Source organism: Nerophis lumbriciformis, linkage group LG25 (assembly GCF_033978685.3).
Source record: "Nerophis lumbriciformis linkage group LG25, RoL_Nlum_v2.1, whole genome shotgun sequence".
In the NCBI taxonomy this organism is placed as follows: Eukaryota; Metazoa; Chordata; class Actinopteri; order Syngnathiformes; family Syngnathidae; genus Nerophis; species Nerophis lumbriciformis.
Window position 1 is genome coordinate 29,844,303 of NC_084572.2, and position 20,000 is coordinate 29,864,302.

The 20,000-nt window shown below is 40.6% G+C and overlaps 1 protein-coding gene across 1 annotated transcript in view; it reads left to right on the top strand.

Moving 5' to 3' along the window:
• Positions 1-20,000, top strand: part of LOC133621797 (protein ELFN1-like) — a 234,990-nt gene that overhangs the window by 22,133 nt on the left and 192,857 nt on the right. Inside the window, exons 2-3 of the mRNA XM_061984158.2 lie at positions 8,383-8,425; positions 8,519-8,561. The gene's annotated coding sequence lies outside the window, so the exon portion shown is untranslated. The remainder of the gene's footprint in view (positions 1-8,382; positions 8,426-8,518; positions 8,562-20,000) is intronic.

Below are 20,000 nucleotides of genomic sequence, written 5' to 3' on the forward strand. Positions count from 1 at the left end.
AAACGTGACTTTTCAGTCACGTCCGTATCCTCCCCCCCCCCCTCTCACTGTTAAAGACAACAGATGGGGACGGCGTGGCGAAGTTGGTAGAGTGGCCGTGCCAGCAATCAGAGGGTTTCTGGTTACTGGGGTTCAATCCCCACCTTCTACCATCCTAGTCACGTCCGTTGTGTCTTTGGGCAAGACACTTCACCCCTTGCTCCTGATGGCTGCTGGTTAGCGCCTTGCATGGCAGCTCCCGCCATCAGTGTGTGAATGTGTGTGTGTGAATGGATGAATGTGGAAATACTGTCAAAGCGCTTTGAGTACCTTGAAGGTAGAAAAGCGCTATACAAGTATAACCCATTTATCATTATCATTCATGATTAGATTAACACGTACTACCTGGGAAATCTAATCACCTGTCAGCTGTGTATCGCTGTCAGCACCTGCCCCGCCCCAGCCGATGGTGCTCGTCCTCAACACCATAGACAGAGGCGGTGACCTTTGCTCCTGCAGGCGCACTGGCCACACATCCCTCCACAATTATGTTTGAGTTGCGTCACCATCAGGACCTAATTCAACAGTAGTCAATGTTGATTTAATGTGGGGGGCGTGAGAGGCAAAGGCGTGATGGCATCTTTAGTGTTAGGAAAGAACTATCTTGACACATTCAGATAAGGAAATACACATTAACTTCAGGGGGGGGGGGCGTGAAAAAAACCTGGCCCATAGAAAAATTTAACTGTGAGCACGTTTCAAGCAGCGCATTTAATGTAGTGCTTCTTAAATGGAAGGAGGGCGTAAGAGGCAATAATGACACAAACAGATCAAAAAATAAACATTAACTTAGCGGGGGCATGAAAGAACTATTGTGGCACCTCTGACACTTCTTTAAAAATGAGTAAAAAATGCACCAAGTGTTAAAGAAGTAGCTGTGGTACCAGCAGCACCTGCAGTGGATCACACTATCAGGCTTCAGGTGGCACAGAAAATGGACGCCGAGAGCGAGCGCACACAGATGTTGGAGTCGTCATCACGTGACCCAAAAAAGGCTCGCAGCTGCTGACACGTGCTGGCCTCCCGACGCTGTAAAAGCAAAACAGGCATGAATATTAGAACAGAGCACAGCTGAGGTTTCACTTTGCGTTAGCTGCCATGGGGAAAGATTTATTAGGGGAGGGGGGGGCCGGAGTGACAGCCCCCCCTGACGGCGGCAGTGTTCGGCCGGGCGGGATGGGCATGTGCCCCGAGGCCTGCTCACTAACTGAAGGAGCAGCCGTCCTTGACACATATGTACGCACGCACGCACGCACACACACACACACACACACACACACACACACACACACACACACGCACGCACGCGAGCTAAGCCTGTGTTCTGCTGTCTCGCACAAACGTGGGTAAGATGTGTGAAGCCCCCAAGGTGGACACAACAGGTGAAAAATAGCTCACATGTTCTTCTTCATGTATGCAAAAACCGCCGTGTCAGTCGTTTGTTCATGTGCGCAGAATTATTGCACCCACGGGTTAAATAACCCCCCCCCCCGCACTCTTTTTTACGTGCACACCCACTGGTGCACTCCATTAGGTACGAATGAGAATCCAATAGGAGACTAGCATTAAACAGTCTTTAAGATTTCTAATGCCCCCTTTTGATTGACAGCAATAGAGATAGAGATATCTATTAACAAAATGTTTATTCAATCAATCAATCAATCAATCAATGTTTATTTATATAGCCCTAAATCACAAGTGTCTCAAAGGGCTGCACAAGCCACAACGACATCCTGGGTTCAGATCCCACATCAGGGCAAGGAAAAACTCAACCCAGTGGGATGACAATGAGAAACCTTGCAGATGTGGGTAGTTTTTGCCTCATCCCACACTCAAAGAGCGAGTGAAGAATGCGTGCAGAACTCCGAATAACTCCAAAAAAGAAAGAGATGATACCTGGTGGTTGTTTGAGCACACTGCAGCTAATCCTGGATAGTCCCACTCCTTAATGCTTTAGTCACACGCAGGGTTCTCACAGGAATGAGGCAAAAATACAAATTTAAGTTAAAGTACCAATGATTGTCACACACACACTAGGTGTGGCGAAATGATTCTCTGAATTTGACCAGTCTCCCTTGATCACCCCCTGGGAGGTGAGGGGAGCAGTGGGCAGCAGCGGTGGCCGCGCCCGGGAATCATTTTTGGTGATTTAACCCCCAATTCCAACCCTTGATGCTGAGTGTCAAGCAGATAGGCAATGGGTCCCATTTTTATAGTCTTTGGTATGACTCGGCCGGGGTTTGAACTCACAACCTACAGATCTCAGGGCGGACAAATACCTAATGTATTTCAGTTTTTTTTAATCAAGCTTTTCCGGTTCTTAGCTCTGCTTGGTTAAGTTAAGAATGTATTGCTTCGAGTAATGAAATACAAACAAAGCTTAAAAACATTTTTGATAAATAATTGTAAAATCGTGTTTATATATTTATGTTTATATTTGTTTAATGAGATTGTTTTTCATACATTTTTTATGATGTATGTTTTAATCATAATTTTATTCAGATTTTGAACTATATGCAATGCTAGTATTTTTTATTTATTTGTTTTATTACATTTATTCAATTAATTGTACAACATGTATGTATTAGTTTAAAATTTAACTTCATTCAAACACAATTTATTGATGTGTTTCCTTGTTTAAAAACATATAATGATCTAAAGTTAATTTTGTGTCACTCTTAAATTATTCATGCATTTACATTGGTATTTTATTAATTGGTAACCAACATTATGACATATTTCCGTTGGATCTTTTTTTGATCATTTAAGTGTACTTAATATTGTGCCCAGTAGGAGTTGTGTGTAGACGACATATTAGTCATATTGGTGCATGAATAATGACAGTTGTGTTGGGCTCGTTAACACAGTAGTCCATTAAAGGGCTTCATTGGAGGCTGGCCATAGATAAATCACTGTCATGCACGTACATGCGCGCTCTTCAGGGGCGTGTTAAGGTGGGTGTGAGTTATGGTGGCCATTAACGTGTTTGCCTCCCGGTGTATTGTGCATACTGTATCGCTTTTGTGTTATTGGAGTTGTTATGAACGGCGGACGAGGACAACGACCACAAGTAAATGTTGGTGTGTGGAACATGCAGGTAGCGTGGTTGAACACCAATCGGTCGTAATCGGCGACTTACGCCGTTGGTCGCTTTTTCCTAAAAATGTCAGCTTGAAAGTGTTTTTTCAGATGTAAGAATTCTGTATCTAAATTGGAGTAAGGCAGCAATAGGAAGAGTTTGTTGATTTCTTGGGTGGTGTGGCACGGTTGGGAGAGTGGCCGTGTCAGCAACCTGAGGGTTCCTGGTTCAATCCCCACCTTCTACCAACCTAGTCACATCAGTGTGTCCTTGAGCAAGACACTTCACCCTTGCTCCTGATGGGTCGTGGTTAGGGCCTTGCATGGCAGCTCCCGCCATCAGTGTGTGAATGTGTGTGTGAATGTGGAAATAGTGTCAAAGCGCTTTGAGTACCCTGAAGGTAGAAAAGCGCTATACAAGTATAACCTATTTACCATTTGGGTGCTAAAGACCGACCTCGCGTTCACTACTCCTCCGCTTTCGCCACTTCAGTTCTGTGAACAAAGCTCAGCCAAATTCTCCACTAGTCATCCAATTCTGCTTGACAGTTTGGTGACTCTGTCCCTCAACCAATCGCAACAGAGTAGGCGTGGTCACAGAGGAGGCTGCAGAATTTGAGCATGTCAGCCAAGAGGAGAAGAATGCAGATTTGCCCTGACACTAGAGATGTCCGATAATGGCTTTTTTGCCGATATACGATATTCCGATATTGTCCAACTCTTAATTACCGATTCCGATATCAACCGATACCGATATATACAGTCGTGGATTTAACACATTATTATGCCTAATTTTGTTGTGATGCCCGGCTGGATGCATTAAACAATGTAACAAGGTTTTCCAAAATAAATCAACTCAAGTTATGGAAAAAAATGCCAACATGGCACTGCCATATTTATTATTGAAGTCACAAAGTGCATTATTTTTTTTAAATTCAAAACAGCAGCTTGGAATTTGGGACATGCTCTCCCTGAGAGAGCATGAGGAGGTTGAGGTGGGAGGTTTTTGGGTAGGCGGTGGCGAGGGGTGTATATTGTAGCGTCCCGGAAGAGTTAGTGCTGCAAGGGGTTCTGGGTATTTGTTCTGTTGTGTTTATGTTGTGTTACGGTGCGGATGTTCTCTCGAAATGTGTTTGTCATTCTTGTTTGGTGTGGGTTCACAGTGTGGCGCATATTTGTAACAGTGTTAAAGTTGTTTATACAGCAACCCTCAGTGTGACCTGTATGGCTGTTGACCAAGTATGCATGCATTCACTTGTGTGTGTGAAAAGCCGTAGATATTATGTGATTGGGCCGGCACGCAAAGGCAGTGCCTTTAAGGTTTATTGGCGCTCTGTACTTCTCCCTACGTCCGTGTACCACTCCGTACAGTGGCGTTTTAAAAAGTCATAAATGGTACTTTTTGAAACCGATACCGATAATTTCCGATATTACTTTTTAAAGCATTTATCGGCCGATAATATCGGCAGTCCGATAATATCGGCAGTCCGATATTATCGGCAGTCCGATATTATCGGACATCTCTACCTGACACAACTTGAGTATTTTATTAAATAACCTGACTATTTAGTTGTGGGATTTTTTTTTCTTCTTTACTTTTTAACTTCAGTTACAAAATGCAGTTTCAGTGAATATTTCGCAGTAACATGAATAAAGTCAAAACATAAGCGGTAAATTATTAGTTAAATCGTTATTTTAAAAGAAAATATTAAGTTTTATTGTGGAAAAAAAGTTGTACTCGTGTAATGGATTATTGCATTTATTTGTCATTTAAATAAAGAAAATGTCATCAAAATATAAACAATTCAAAGGTCAAACAGCTTCATCAAACAGACATTCATGTTCAACGTTAGTACTATAATTAGAAATAAACAATTATTTAATTTACATTTATGAGAAATAACGCACTGTTGATTAAAACATTTGGAAATACTGTCAAAGCGCTTTGAGTACCTTGAAGGTAGAAAAGCGCTATACAAGTATAACCCGAATGTGTTATTCAATTTTTGTTAAAAAGTCCTAATTTAGAGTGTGATCCGGATCAGCCCCAAAATGTAATCACTTGTTCCTTATCCCATTATTGACATTTCCTGAAAGTTTCATCAAAATTAAATTAAAAATCAATATATACATTTTTGGTTTTGCCTTTTTTTTGTATTTGAATGGCTTCGCAATTGCTTTGTAAATGTTTATTGTAAGTATTCTAAATCTGGGATTGGGTTAGAGTTGGGTTTGCTATATTTGCTTTTATTATCTCTGTTTAGGCTGCTGCCCCCGCGACACGACCTCGGTTAAGCGGAAGAAGAGGACTGGATGATGGGTAGACAGATTAGAATGTGATTTTTGTAAATAACACTTTAACGACGCATTTTTAAAAAAGACGTTTTTTAGGCCAACACTGCGCGTATAAGTCTTACGTCAGCAGCCAAGAGAAGCTTTTGTAACCTGTAATTTGTTTGGAATTTAAAAAAAAAAAATCTGTATACCAAATAATATACTACCAAAAGCATGTTGTTGAGAGTAGATTCTGCATTGAATCGTCAGCTCAAGAATTGGAATCAAATGGTGTGGTGCCCAAGGATTCCCACCACGAGTAGAAATGATCCGGATTAGTGCCAAAATGCAATCACTTGTTTCTTACCCAATTTCGGACATTTCCTGGAAAAAAAAACCTAACTTTGGCGCTCATATTACCACCTGGCAGTGGTTACAAGTACGTTTTTATACAAGCATCAAAGTCATCAATAGAAACCATCAGTTGTCCCAAGAAATATAAACCTCAAATATGAAACATTTATTGAATTACACTTTCTGGTGTGTCAAAACATAGATTTTCGAATGAATCTCGATTGTTATTTGTAACGATTATTAATCAATTAAAATGTTTTATTTATTTATTATTTTATTTATTTTTTATCTGTCCTGTCCAACCACTCGGGCAAATCATATTGTTGATGTACATCAGGGTTGTCCAAAATGTTATATATATATATATATATATATATATATATATATATATATATATATATATATATATATATATATATATAACCTAGCCCTTTACATATATATGTGTACATATTATAGTAATATAATGGATAAATAATTGAATATTAGGAGTATGTGAAAGTTCGACTTCTACCTTGTTTACTTCTGTGACGACCTCCTTAAAGTTTTGTAATCAATCAGAAATATCAAGCAGCTACAATGCGCCAAGCATGGAAGTGTGGAGAGTGTTTTGCATTTTCCAATAAAACTTTGTAATGGATTTAAATGGGTGGAATTTAGAAAATGTTTTTTTTTTTTTTTAAATAATATCCACAAAGTTCAGTGAGTATGTCTGTAAACATTTTGTGTTGGTTGGGTTTTTACACCACGAATAGGGAAGGTTGTTTGCATTGGGTCATATAAGTAATGCTGTGCATTTTGAAATTCAGAGGCATAATTAAAGGACATTCAACGGAAAAACCTCATATATCCACTATATGGCAACAGTATAGCAACATCAAAAAGCGCCAGGCTTTAGAAATAAATGCAATTTCCCTGCAGGCAATATTCCTTATTTCAATCAATCAATCAAAGTTTACTTATATAGCCCTAAATCACGAGTGTCTCAAAGGGCTGCACAAACCACAGAGACATCCTCGGCTCAGGTCCCACATCAGGGCAAGAAAAAACTCAACCCAATGGGATGACAATGAGAAACCTTGGAGGGGACCGCAGATGTGGCACGCCCCCTGGGCGGCCGGTGCAATGGACGTCGAGTGAATCTAGCATAATATTGTGAGAGTCCAGTCCATAGTGGATCTAGCGTAATATTGTGAGAGTCCAGTCCATAGTAGATCTAGCATAATATTGTGAGAGTCCAGTCCATAGTGGATTTAACATAATATTGTGAGAGTCCAGTCCATAGTGGATCTAACATAATATTGTGAGAGTCCAGTCCATAGTGGATCTAGCATAATATTGTGAGAGTCCAGTCCATAGTGGATCTAGCATAATATTGTGAGAGTCCAGTCCATAGTAGATCTCGCATAATATTGTGAGAGTCCAGTCCATAGTGGATTTAACATAACATTGTGAGAGTCCAGTCCATAGTGGATCTAACATAATATTGTGAGAGTCCAGTCCATAGTGGATCTAGCATAATATTGTGAGAGTCCAGTCCATAGTGGATCTAGCATAATATTGTGAGAGTCCAGTCCATAGTAGATCTAGCATAATATTGTGAGAGTCCAGTCCATAGTGAATCTAGCATAATATTGTGAGAGTCCAGTCCATAGTGGATCTAGCATAATATTGTGAGAGTCCAGTCCATAGTGGGGCCAGCAGGAGATCATCTTGAGTCCCCAACTCATGCACAGATGAGTGGTCCACCCTGGGTCCCAACTTTGGACAGCTAGCACGTCATCTGTGGTCACCGAAACTATGCCCCCCCTCTCCACGAAGGAGAGGAGGGCAGAGCAGAAAAGAAACGGCAGATCAACTGGTCTAAAAGGGGGGTCTATTTAAAGGCTAGAGTATACAAATGAGTTTTAAGATGGGACTTAAATGCTTCTACTGAGGTAGCATCTCTAACTGTTACCGGGAGGGCATTCCAGAGTACTGTAGCCCGAATAGAAAACGCGGTCTAATTTGACAACATCGGCGGACCGCACTTGGCCCTCGGGCCGTAGTTTGGACACCATCGATGTAGATGCCCATACCTGTTTTACAGATTTACTTCAGAAAAGAAAAGTGTGGGATTCTTCTCTTCATGCATTTTTTTTTTTTTTTTACATTATTTGGGTAGAATTGTATTAAACATAACTATTTTTTAAAGTAATATAGAAATGTATTATAACTGTTTATCTATTTTATGGAGGATTGTAGTTAATCATAGAACTGGTACCCGATGTTATTAAAAGAGTATTGATTTTGAATCAGGAATTAGTTCTATATCGAATCGTCACCCCTATTAATCAAATCAAATGGTGTGGTGCCCAAAGATTCACAGTCCAAGCAGTTTCTATTTTCCAAAAGACGTTGAAAGTTGTCCGACTCATCAAAAACTCAGAAATACTGAATTTCTACATTTAGGAGCACCTGTGTTAAGGGGGTGTGGTTTAAACTCCCGACTAGGAAGTGAGGAGCATGTGAGCTGAAGTAGTGCTTCTAATGTTGACTGCTTGACAACACTGACTTAGCAGATAGCCATGCTAAGAGCTAATAGCTAAGTGCAGTGTTGCTAAAATAACACCAACACTGTTTTGTATGCACTTCCAGCAGCAGGCCCTTCTTGGCCAGCCATGCGCTCTTCCCCACTGAGGTGCCTCTAATTGATTTTTTTAAATAATCTTCACACTTTTCTGCTCGGATTTAAGCCTCAATCTTTCCCCCCCCCTCCGCTGTTTGCTTAAAGAGATGAGTTCCCTGGAGCGCCAAGAGGAATCCTTCTTGCACAAGTAAGTCTGCCCCTTGAATCTCCATAGAACACATTTTACTGCTTTATTTAGTCAAGCGCTAATGCTGCGTGGAACCTGTGCAGATGCCATCACCCTAATCATATTTCACTTTTTATGTGTTGTTTTTTTTCTTGGCAAATATAGAAAGAGCTCACTGGGAGTCCGGGCAAGCATCTATGACTTCAATTTTGTTTGTTTGGACACTTGTTGCCAGCACCGGGCTTCAGAATAAACACACAAATTCATTTTTATTGTCATGAAAATGACTTGACATCCTTGAAATGATCATGTTATTCAAGCCGCAGTCCTTTTGTTGCCTTGGAATAATCTAAACTAACTCATAAATTTATATACAGTATTATATATCATACTTGCCAACCTTGAGACCTCCGAATTCGGGAGATGTGGGGTGGGGAATATATTTCCAAGTATTTCTATATACGTGTATATATATATATATATACTACCGTTCAAAAGTTTGGGGTCACATTGATATGTCCTTATTTTTTAAGGAAAAGCACTGTACTTTTCAATGAAGATAACTTTAAACTAGTCTTAACTTTAAAGAAATACACTCTATACATTGCTAATGTGGTAAATGACTTTTCTAGCTGCAAATGTCTGTTTTTTGGTGCAATATCTACATAGGTGGAAAGAGGCCCATTTCCAGCAACTATCACTCCAGTGTTCTAATGGTACAATGTGTTTGCTCATTGGCTCAGATGATTAAAAAAACCCTTGTGCAATCATGTTCACACATCTGAAAACAGTTTAGCTCGTTACAGAAGCTACAAAACTGACCTTCCTTTGAGCAGATTGAGTTTCTGGAGCATCACATTTGTGGGGTCAATTAAACGCTGAAAATGGCCAGAAAAAGAGAACTTTCATCTGAAACTCGACAGTCTATTTCTTGTTCTTAGAAATGAAGGCTATTCCATGCGAGAAATTGCTAATAAATTGAAGATTTCCTACAACGGTGTGTACTACTCCCTTCTGAGGACAGCACAAACAGGCTCTAACCAGAGTAGAAAAAGAAGTGGGAGGCCGCGTTGCACAACTGAGCAAGAAGATAAGTACATTAGAGTCTCTAGTTTGAGAAACAGAGGCCTCACAGGTCCCCAACTGGCATCTTCATTAAATAGTACCCGCAAAACACCAGTGTCAACATCTACAGTGAAGAGGCGGCTGCGGGATTCTGGGCTTCGTGGCAGAGTGGCAAAGAAAAAGCCATATCTGGGACTGGCCAATAAAAGAAAAAGATTAAGATGGGCAAAAGAACACAGACATTGGACAGAGGAAGACTGGAAAAAAGTGTTGTGGACGGATGAATCCAAGTTTGAGGTGTTTGGATTACAAAGAAGAACGTTTGTGAGACGCAGAACAACTGAAAAGATGCTGGAAGAATGCCTGACGCCATCTGTTAAGCATGGTGGAGGTAATGTGATGGTCTGGGGTTGCTTTGGTGCTGGTAAGGTGGGTGATTTGTACAGGGTAAAAGGGATTCTGAATAAGGAAGGCTATCACTCCATTTTGCAACGCCATGCCATACCCAGTGGACAGCGCTTGATTGGAGCCAATTTCATCCTACAACAGGACAATGACCCAAAACACACCTCCAAATTGTGCAAGAACTATTTAGAGAAGAAGCAGGCAGCTGGTATTCTATCGGTAATGGAGTGGCCAGCGCAGTCACCAGATCTGAACCCCATTGAGCTGTTGTGGGAGCAGCTTGACCGTTTGGTACGCAAGAAGTGCCCATCCAACCAATCCAACTTGTGGGAGCTGCTTCTAGAAGCGTGGGGTGCAATTTCTCCAGATTACCTCAACAAATTAACAGCTAGAATGCCAAAGGTCTGCAATGCTGTAATTGCTGCAAATGGAGGATTCTTTGACGAAAGCAAAGTTTGATGTAAAAAAAATCTTATTTCAAATACAAATCATTATTTCTAACCTTGTCAATGTCTTGACTCTATTTTCTATTCATTTTACAACGTATGGTGGTGAATAAGTGACTTCATGGAAAACACAAAATTGTTTGGGTGACCCCAAACTTTTGAACGGTAGTTATATAAATATATATATATATATATATATATATATATATATATATATATATAAATAATCCACTTCTCAGGTTTCTCTATGTTTACATTTTCACACTGCGCTATTTTCTCACACTTTATTAAGCAATTATTTTATGTTCAATATTTTTGTACATTAATCCTAAAAAGCTTATTAAGTGTTCTATTGTGATTTTACAATTTTGTTTACATTGATTGTTTTTCATGCTTGTGTTGACATTTCCTTTCTGCCTTGATAGCTCAGGGGATTCTAATCAGAGGAAAGTTACATTTAATTTTTTTTAAAGATTTAATATATTTTCCTGGTCCCTATTTTTAATAGGTCTTAAAAATATCAATAGTTATCGATATCGACGGATATAAAACACTTTATTACGATACAGTTTTCAGTGTAATGCCCAGTCCCAAATTACGGGGTTAATTACATTTAATAAATAAGTGTTCACCTTATTAAGGTGCCTAATTAGCACACACAACAAAACGTGTACAGCAAGTGCATTGATTATTTAGATCTGGCGACACAACAGCGGCAACAGAATTATTGGCAATGCGGCTGTAATTAATGTCACCTCTTCCTTCGTACAACTGAAATGTCACATGATCGCATAAAGGCTGATTCCTGTAATTAATTGACATGTATAAATATAGTACTCAATATACTCCTATGTAATCATTGCTGAAGTATTTGTGCGTGTGTGCGTGCGTGGGTGGTCTCCAAGGGAAACACACATTATCCTGTCAATTCTGAATTGTCTTGAAGGCAAATTACCTTTTTCCTGATTGATGACACATTTTCTTTAAATTCTGACGTTCGGTGGAACCAATGCAGTCCAAGATGAACACAAAGGTGGTACGACTCGAGTTTGACGTAAATCTGCTGGAAAGATTGTTGGACGCAGGGACGGACTGTTGTTGATGTGCAGGTGAGGCAGGGAGCAGACTTTGATGTAGGGAACGGCGATAAAATCCATATTGCAGCCCCCCCGCCATAGCAATATATATCACGGTAATTATTTGGTATAATAGAAACTTTCAAAACGGGTTATAAGGTTCTTTCCTCATTTGGCTGCTGACCTATGCGGTAACTTATTGGGTCATTTGTGGTTGTATTACTTTCTCAAAACTAACATTAATCTACTAGTTTGTTTACTGTTAATATCTGGTTTCAGTTTCAAGATAATTTTATGATTACATGTTTTTATTTTTAATAAATGATAAAAGGGTTATACTTGTGTAGCACTTTTCTACCTTCAAGGTACTCAAAGCGCTTTGACAGTATTTCCACATTCACCCATTCCCACACTGATGGCGACCCATCAAGAGCAAGGCTGAAGTGTCTTGCCCAAGGACACAACAGATGTGTCAAAGTTGGTAGAAGGTGGGGATCGAACCAGGAACCCTCAGGTTGCTGGCACGGCCACTCTCCCAACCGCACCACGTCTAACCCCTTCCAATTATAATCCGACAAAAACATAAATGTTTAAATTACTTCCTTATTCCTTTTCATTACATTCAATATTTGGAGCAAAATAAAGTCAATAGTACAAAATAATCCTCCGGTGTTCAAGGACTTATTTTCTCAACAACAACAACAACAAAAAAATGTTGATAGTAAAAAACATTAATCTTGAATATTGGTGTTTATGTGATGATGTTGTCTGTCTATCTGTGTTGGCCCTGTGATGAGGTGGCGACTTGTCCAGGGTGTACACCGCCTTCCGCTTGAATGCAGCTTAGATAGGCTCCAGCACCCCCCACGACCCCAAAAGGGACAAGCGGTAGATAATGGATGGATGGATAGATACAATACTGTCATTATTGTTGATATTTGTATTCATATTTGTATTGATCCGTTCACCCTGTTTACATTCAAGAGCTTAGCAGTTGGCATTGTGTATTGCAGTGATGCTCAAACTGCTGGCTCCATCTAGTGGTACGCCAAATAATCACCTAATGAAGTATTGAAACAGTGTTACTGTTCAAATTGTGTGTATGTTCCTTGTTTTTAATGAATATATAGGCCTACTCTTGTATTTTAATGTTGGTCATTATGGTGGTACTTGGAGAGCCAAGTGTTTTCTGCGGTGGTACTTGGTGAAAAAAGTTTGGGAACCACTGGTTTATTGTATCTCGGAGTGGGCGATATGGCTGAAAACTGGGTAACAGGGAAAAGGGTGGTAGACACAGGTTGACAATGGGGGACGGCAGACATGGGGACTGATGGTGGCCGGCGGACACCGGGAGGAGGTGGTGGAGACATGTCAACTTGACCTAGTGGCTGGCAGACAAGTGCATGGACACAGGGAAACTTGAGGGAGGCAGGAAAGGTGGGAGACATAGTGGGCGGGGGTGAGCTTGTGGAAGATATGGTGCAGACATTGTCAGGTGGACTTGCGCATAATAAGGGAGTAGTGGACAAAGTGGGGACCTGAGCAGGGCGGTGGGCGCAGATCAGATTGACAGCAGACATAGGGCCAATGTAGGAGGTGGACACAGATAGATGTGACCAATTGGGTGGACACTAGAGATGTCGGATAATGGCTTTTTTGCCGACATCCGATATTCTGATATTGTCCAACTCTTCTTTAGCGATACCGATATCAACCGATACCGATATATACAGTCGTGGAATTAACACATTATTATGCCTAATTTTGTTGTGATGCCCCGCTGGATGCATTAAACAATGTAACAAGGTTTTCCAAAATAAATCAACTCAAGTTATGGAAAAAATGCCAACATGGCACTGCCATATTTATTCTTGAAGTCACAAAGTGCATTATTTTTTTTAACATGCCTCAAAACAGCAGCTTGTAATTTGGGACATGCTCTCCCTGAGAGAGCATGAGGATTTTGAGGTGGGCGGAGTAGGGGGTGTATATTGTAGCGTCCCGGAAAAGATTGTGCTGCAAGGGGTTCTGGGTATTTGTTCTGTTGTGCTTATGTTGTGTTACGGTGCGGATGTTCTCCCGAAATGTGTTTTGTCATTCTTGTTTGGTGTGGGTTCACAGTGTGGCGCATATTTGTAACAGTGTTAAAGTTGTTTATATGGCCGCCCTCAGTGTGACCTGTATGGCTGTTGACCAAGTAGATATCATGTGACTGGGCCGGCACGCAAAGGCAGTGCCTTTAAGGTTTATTGGCGCTCTGTACTTCTCCCTACGTCCGTCTACGCAGCGGCATTTTAAAAAGTCATAAATTTTACTTTTTGAAGCCGATACCGATAATTTTGATACCGATAATTTCCGATATTACATTTTAAAGCATTTATCGGCCGACATCGATAATTTCCGATATTACATTTTAAAGCATTTATCGGCCGACATCTCTAGTTGTGATGCCAAAAATTTTCGACATAATCATAGTAGTATGGACTAGATACGTGCCTGTACTTGATATCATTACAGTGGATGTCAGGTGTAGATCCACCCATGGCGTTTGTTTACATTTTGATGCCATTTTGAGCTACGGTGGGTAGTGAAGCATGTTTAGCTATTCCTCGTCCTGCAGGGATGATAATTGTCAGAAACTTACTTTATTTGTTGTCATGGAGACCAGGATTAGTGATTTAGAAGTAGCTAAAACACTGCCGACGGCGGATGGAAGATAGCCGCTAGCTAGCTAGCTAGCCATGTCTTAAAGCACCTCTTCCTGAGGGCGTTTCAGTGTTATAGCTTCACCTTTATCATTAGTTTTTAAGCCAAAATGCGTCCGTTCTCCCTTTTCTGTCTACACTAGAGATGCGCGGTTTGCGGGCACAACCGCGGAGTCCGCGGATTATCCGCGGATCGGGCGGATGAAATTTAAAAAAATAAGATTTTATCCGCGTGCGGGTCGGGTCGGGCGGATCAATTAGATTTTTTTTTTTTTTTTTTTTTTTTTTGCGGGTGGCAGTTAAACCAATTCGGAAATATATACACATAGTTAAATGTTGTTACCCACATACGAAAAACGAGCAGGCACCTGCTGCATATGCCACAACAGAAGAAGAAAAAAGAAAAGAGATGGACACTTTTACGGAGCGGAGAAGGGACGCCTCGCCGGTGTCCGGGACCGAGGCCCCTTCCCCCGAGAGGGCCCCACCGGGAGCCGTAGCTGAGGCGATCCGCGAGAAGGGCCCGACGCATGTCCAGGGTCACTACCGCGCCCACCGCACCGACACCCCGCCTCATCCGCCTTCGCCGCGGCCGGCGTCACGCGCAGCAGGTAAGCAGCTTACCTGCCCGCCACCCCCCGAAATTCACATTTCTATCACAATTATCATACTGTAAACATGGTAAGCTAACTTCATTAAAATTAATAGTCCTGTCAATAGCATGGAATTACAATTCAAATGTAGTTTTTTTGTAAGCCTTTCAAAAGAATTCAAAATATGAAAAATTAATGAAAATTAATTTAAGCCATCAGACACTTTGAAAAGTGGCACATCACATCTCTAATGTAATCATTTTAACTTTTCAACAGAAATAGCACTGCAAAAATATTAAGGACATACTTCTGTATTTTGGTAGTTATGCTGTCAACATTTAACAAGATTTCTTCAACTTGGACTTGAAAGCATAAATAGTATAAACACTTTTAACAGTATGTCGTGCTGTGAAATACAGCCGACAGGATTGCGCACCACACAGGAAGCAAGGCCAAAGTGCATGCAGGTGCAGGAGAAGAAAGGACTTCTTTCATTTAAGGTTTGTGATAAACCATCAAACTCATTCGTTAAAAGGACTCTATAGTAATATAAAGCGAATTTTTCTGGACATTATCATGCAAGAAAAGTTTATTTTTGGGACCGCGATCACCGCGTAATGATTTTTAAAGGTTGCATTACAAACATGTAACTGTCCCATGTGATCAGCCAGTGCGATTGGAAGTCCATGCTCAATTATTGCCTCCGTAAATAAAACTTCGGCATTTATCACATCCAAAGAATCTGTTTGGGCGACGAAAAACGTTGAAAGCTTTCCACTTGTATCGCTAGCAACGGCATTAGACTTGTGTTTTTTTGTCCCAAAGTGGTCTTTTACATCGCTAATTCCTCCGTGTCCGATCGAAAAATCTTGTCTGCACAAGGTGCAATTCGTGTAGTTTTCACCCTTTTTTTTTTAAATTAAAGAAAAAACGTATTTTTTATCACTGCACCCGTAACCCGGAATAGGTTGATGAAAACCGTACGAATTACGGGAAAACCGGAGTAGTTGGCAGGTGCCTCACTAATGCCTTGCATCGTCTATATTAGATATACCGGGCGGATGGCGGGCGGATGCAGTTGTGATCAAATGTTAGATCGGGTGGATTGCGGATGGTTGACGACTTTCTGATGCGGTTGCGGATGAAATATTTGCCTATCCGCGCATCTCTAGTCTACACACTGTCTGCTTGTAAGTACTCTGTGGTTGTATGCCACCAAACATTGATTGATTGAAACTTTTATTAGTAGATTGCACAGTGAAGTACATATTCCGTACAATTGACCACTAAATGGTAACACCCGAATAAGTTTTTCAACTTGTTTAAGTCGGGGTCCACATTAATCAATTCATGGTACAAATATATACTATCAGCATAATACAATCATCACACAAGTTAATCATCAGAGTATATACATTGAATTATTTACAATTTGGGGGGTGGGATGTGGAGGGGGGGTCAGGTTTGGTTGATATCAGCACTTCAGTCATCAACAATTGCATCATTTGAGAAATGGACATTGAAACAGTGTAGGTCTGACTTGGTAGGATATGTACAGCGAGCAGTGAACATAGTGAGTTCAGAAAGCATAAGAACAAGTATATACATTTGATTATTTACATTTGATTATTTACAATCCGGGGAGGTGGGATGTGGAGGGGGAGTGTGTTAGTCTAGGGTTGAAGTTGCTTGGAGGTGTTGTTTTAGTACAGTTTTGAAGGAGGATAGATGGTCCTCTGCTTGTAAACCAGCAATGTCACGACCGGACTGTGATGCGGGCGCGGAGGGTGGTGCGGGATCGGTACGTTTCAGAGACGGTATTGTACCGAAAATGATTCATTAGTGTCGCGGTACTATGCTAATACCGGTATACTGTACAACCCTACGACCAGCTAATGTTAATGTTTAATGTTCGTGTGGTTTGGACTTGATGTCAGTTTTTCCCATGTTTACAAACACATCGTCCATGCCTGAAAGGTGATTGGCAGAGAAAGAGGAAGTGTTGTTGTGTGTCCGGGGAAGCGTGGACTCACGGAGACGAAAGTGTTTGCAAGGGAGGTAAAACCTTTTTAGAATTGTGCCGTTTGTTATCATAAGATTGGTAATACAAGTTAAAAATAGCGTCAGACTTTGTGTGATTTCTTCTGGGGGCTGCAATACATTATGTTACTGAAATGTGTTTTCAAGTGAACAACAACAACCTCATTTTCAAGGTGTGGCGATAATGAAAATGCATTGGCGGCGCGCCACGTTCAATTACATTAAGGGGAAACCCGTCGACGGGGAGAGTGAGGCTATTGAGGTGTGGGCGGTACATGAATGTTTGAAGAAGACGACAAATACAGTTAAAGAGTGTGTCTGATGTCCACCAAGCTTCTTTTAAAATGTCCCCTGGTAGTCTTTGTGTTGTCTTGACAGGTAGTGTGTGCGTGTGTGTGTGTGTGTGTGTGTGTGTGTGTGTGTGTGTGTGAATGGCCTTCTTGTCATTGACCTAAAAAACCGCGAGAGAGGCTGCCAGTGTGGCTTAAATCCTCTTTTCTTCTTCCTTTTACCCATCAACCCCCTTCTCCCCCGGTCTCGCTCTCTTCTAGTCGGCGTGCACGCTCACTCGTTCGTCCATCCATCCGTCCATCCGTCCACGTGCACACGCCTCGTGGCTGTCTCTTGTTCCAACATCATACGGACTCCCAAATGTCGTTCCTGGCAGCCAAGATGAGAGGGGAGTATTCACGAAGACGTCCTCACGTCCCTCCTTTGTGCTTGGAGGAGCCTGAGGGACGTCATTAGTGTTGTTAGCGTGTGGAGATATGTGAGCGCACGTACGTGCACGCGCCCGCCATATGAGTAGTGTGAGTGCGGCCATTTTTACTTATTTTTTACTTTTATTTAATGTATAAGTGATGTTTCCTCTCTTCCCCCTGCACATGTGCATGTGTATGTGTGTGTGTGTGTGTGTGTGTGTGTTTGCGTGTGTCTGTGCAATCTAATCCTAGTGAAAGGTGGCATACCGAATTAAGTTGCATCACCAAATCTCGCCTTCGGGGGCAGCGGTTAAGCATAACTATGACTACCGCTTTCATGTTTTCTCTTGCCACCACCGCTGGCCTTTGGGTGTCTATCAAAGGAAACTTTGGTCCTCCAGGGTACACATTTAGACACACACACACACACACACACACACAGACACACACACACATTCTTGTATTTGTTGCCTTCTTGAGACCTCTGAAAAATGCCTACCTCTTTAGGACCACCCTTTCGAGATATATAAAGGTGTATTTACAACATTAATAAAATATACATACTATGGGGCGCATATGTTTGCCAGAGGGGGAGCACTTCAAATGTTTACACACACTTGATATTTTATATGTTCACCAGAGGGGGAGCACTTTTAAAACCGACACACAGTCAATTTGAAAAATCCCTCCTTTTTGGGACCACCCTCATTTTGATAGATTTCACCACACATTCTCTATTAGATGCAATGGTTTTCCGTATTGGGACCATGATTTATGGCTAACTTGTTCACAACTCCTCATATGGAAGGTACTTTTCCTTGTTAATGTCTCAAGAAGGGTAGAAATACAAGAACACACACACACTCACATTCTTGCATTTGTTACCTTCTTGAGACCTCCGAACCTCTTTAGGACCACCCTTTCTAGATATATAAAGAAGTGTATTTACAACATTAATAATATATACATACTATGCAAATATAAAAAAGCTTGTTGTGAAAAATGAGTTGGAATTTCACAAGAAAAAGGTCACAATTTCACAAGAAAAACTTAGAATGTTGGCAGTATTATAATAAAAGCAGTAATTTTACTAAACGCAAGTCAACATTTTACAAGAAAAAGGGTCACAATTTCACAAGAAAAACTTAGAATGTTGGCAATATTATGATAAAGGTTGAAATTTTACTCAATAACAGTCGCAATTTTACTAGAAAGGCTTAACATTTTGACAATTTTATTAAAAAGAGTCGTAATTTTACTCGACAAAAGTTACAACACTATAAGAAAACTTACAAGTTTTGGCAATATTATAATAATAATCAGAATTTTACTTGGCAAAATTATGACAAAAGTCTTACTTTTATTCAAAAAATGGCACTATTTCACAAGAACAACAATAAAATTGGCAATATTGTGATAACAGTCTGAATTTTATATGACAAATGTCACCATTTTGCTGCACGTTACCACAAATTGATTAACATGGACCCTGAGTTGTATAAGTTGAAAAACTTATTGGGTTGTTATCATTTAGTGGTCAATTGTACGGAATATGTACTGTACTGTGCAATCTACTAATAAAAGCTTCAATCAATCAATCAATGCAATCAAACAGCTGGTGTGTACTGAGTGCAATACTTAACAGTATAAACACTCGGTAGGACCCAACAGAAGACAGGACTGGCACATTCAACTTACTGGCAAAAACTACTTCCTGACGAGGTCAAACTGAAATGAATGCAGGTAATCAGAATGGTACTCATTTAATGTAATGTCCATTTGCCCACATGGCAAATGCCCACTATCCTAATGCTAATGCTCATGATCTTTTAACGACCTTTGTCGTATGAAGGAACAGATTCTCGCGAGCAGACTATGCACACACACACACACACACACACACATACTGGTTTTCATTTGGAATGGGGACCAAGTTTTTGATCATCACTTGTGGGGACCACCCTTTCTACAGGTTGTGGAGGCATAAAACAGATGAGGTAAAATGGCTACTGCCCAGTTAGCTCATACACGTCTTTAAATCTCTGGATTGATGAAGTAATGTGCTGATCATTCTTACTGCGGACCCTGGGGAAAAGTTAATATGGTTCATGGGGGCCAAATTTAAATAATTTTGCATAATTCACACAAATTTGTACGTGACTACTGAGGACCATTAATTAAAAAAAAAAAAAAAAAAAGTTCAAATTAAATATGACATGATCCTTAGAATACAGCACTACAGCTGTCCTTTTATAGGAAGTTTCACCACTTAAATGTTAAAGCAAATCCTGCATCTTCTGTGACATTACTGAAAACTGCTATTTAGCAGTAATGAAGTTGTCTGCAACTCCAACTACCATATATAGAAGGATGGAAAATTCTGAATGTGAATCATACTTTAAGGTAATAATGTTTTATAATCATGCTGT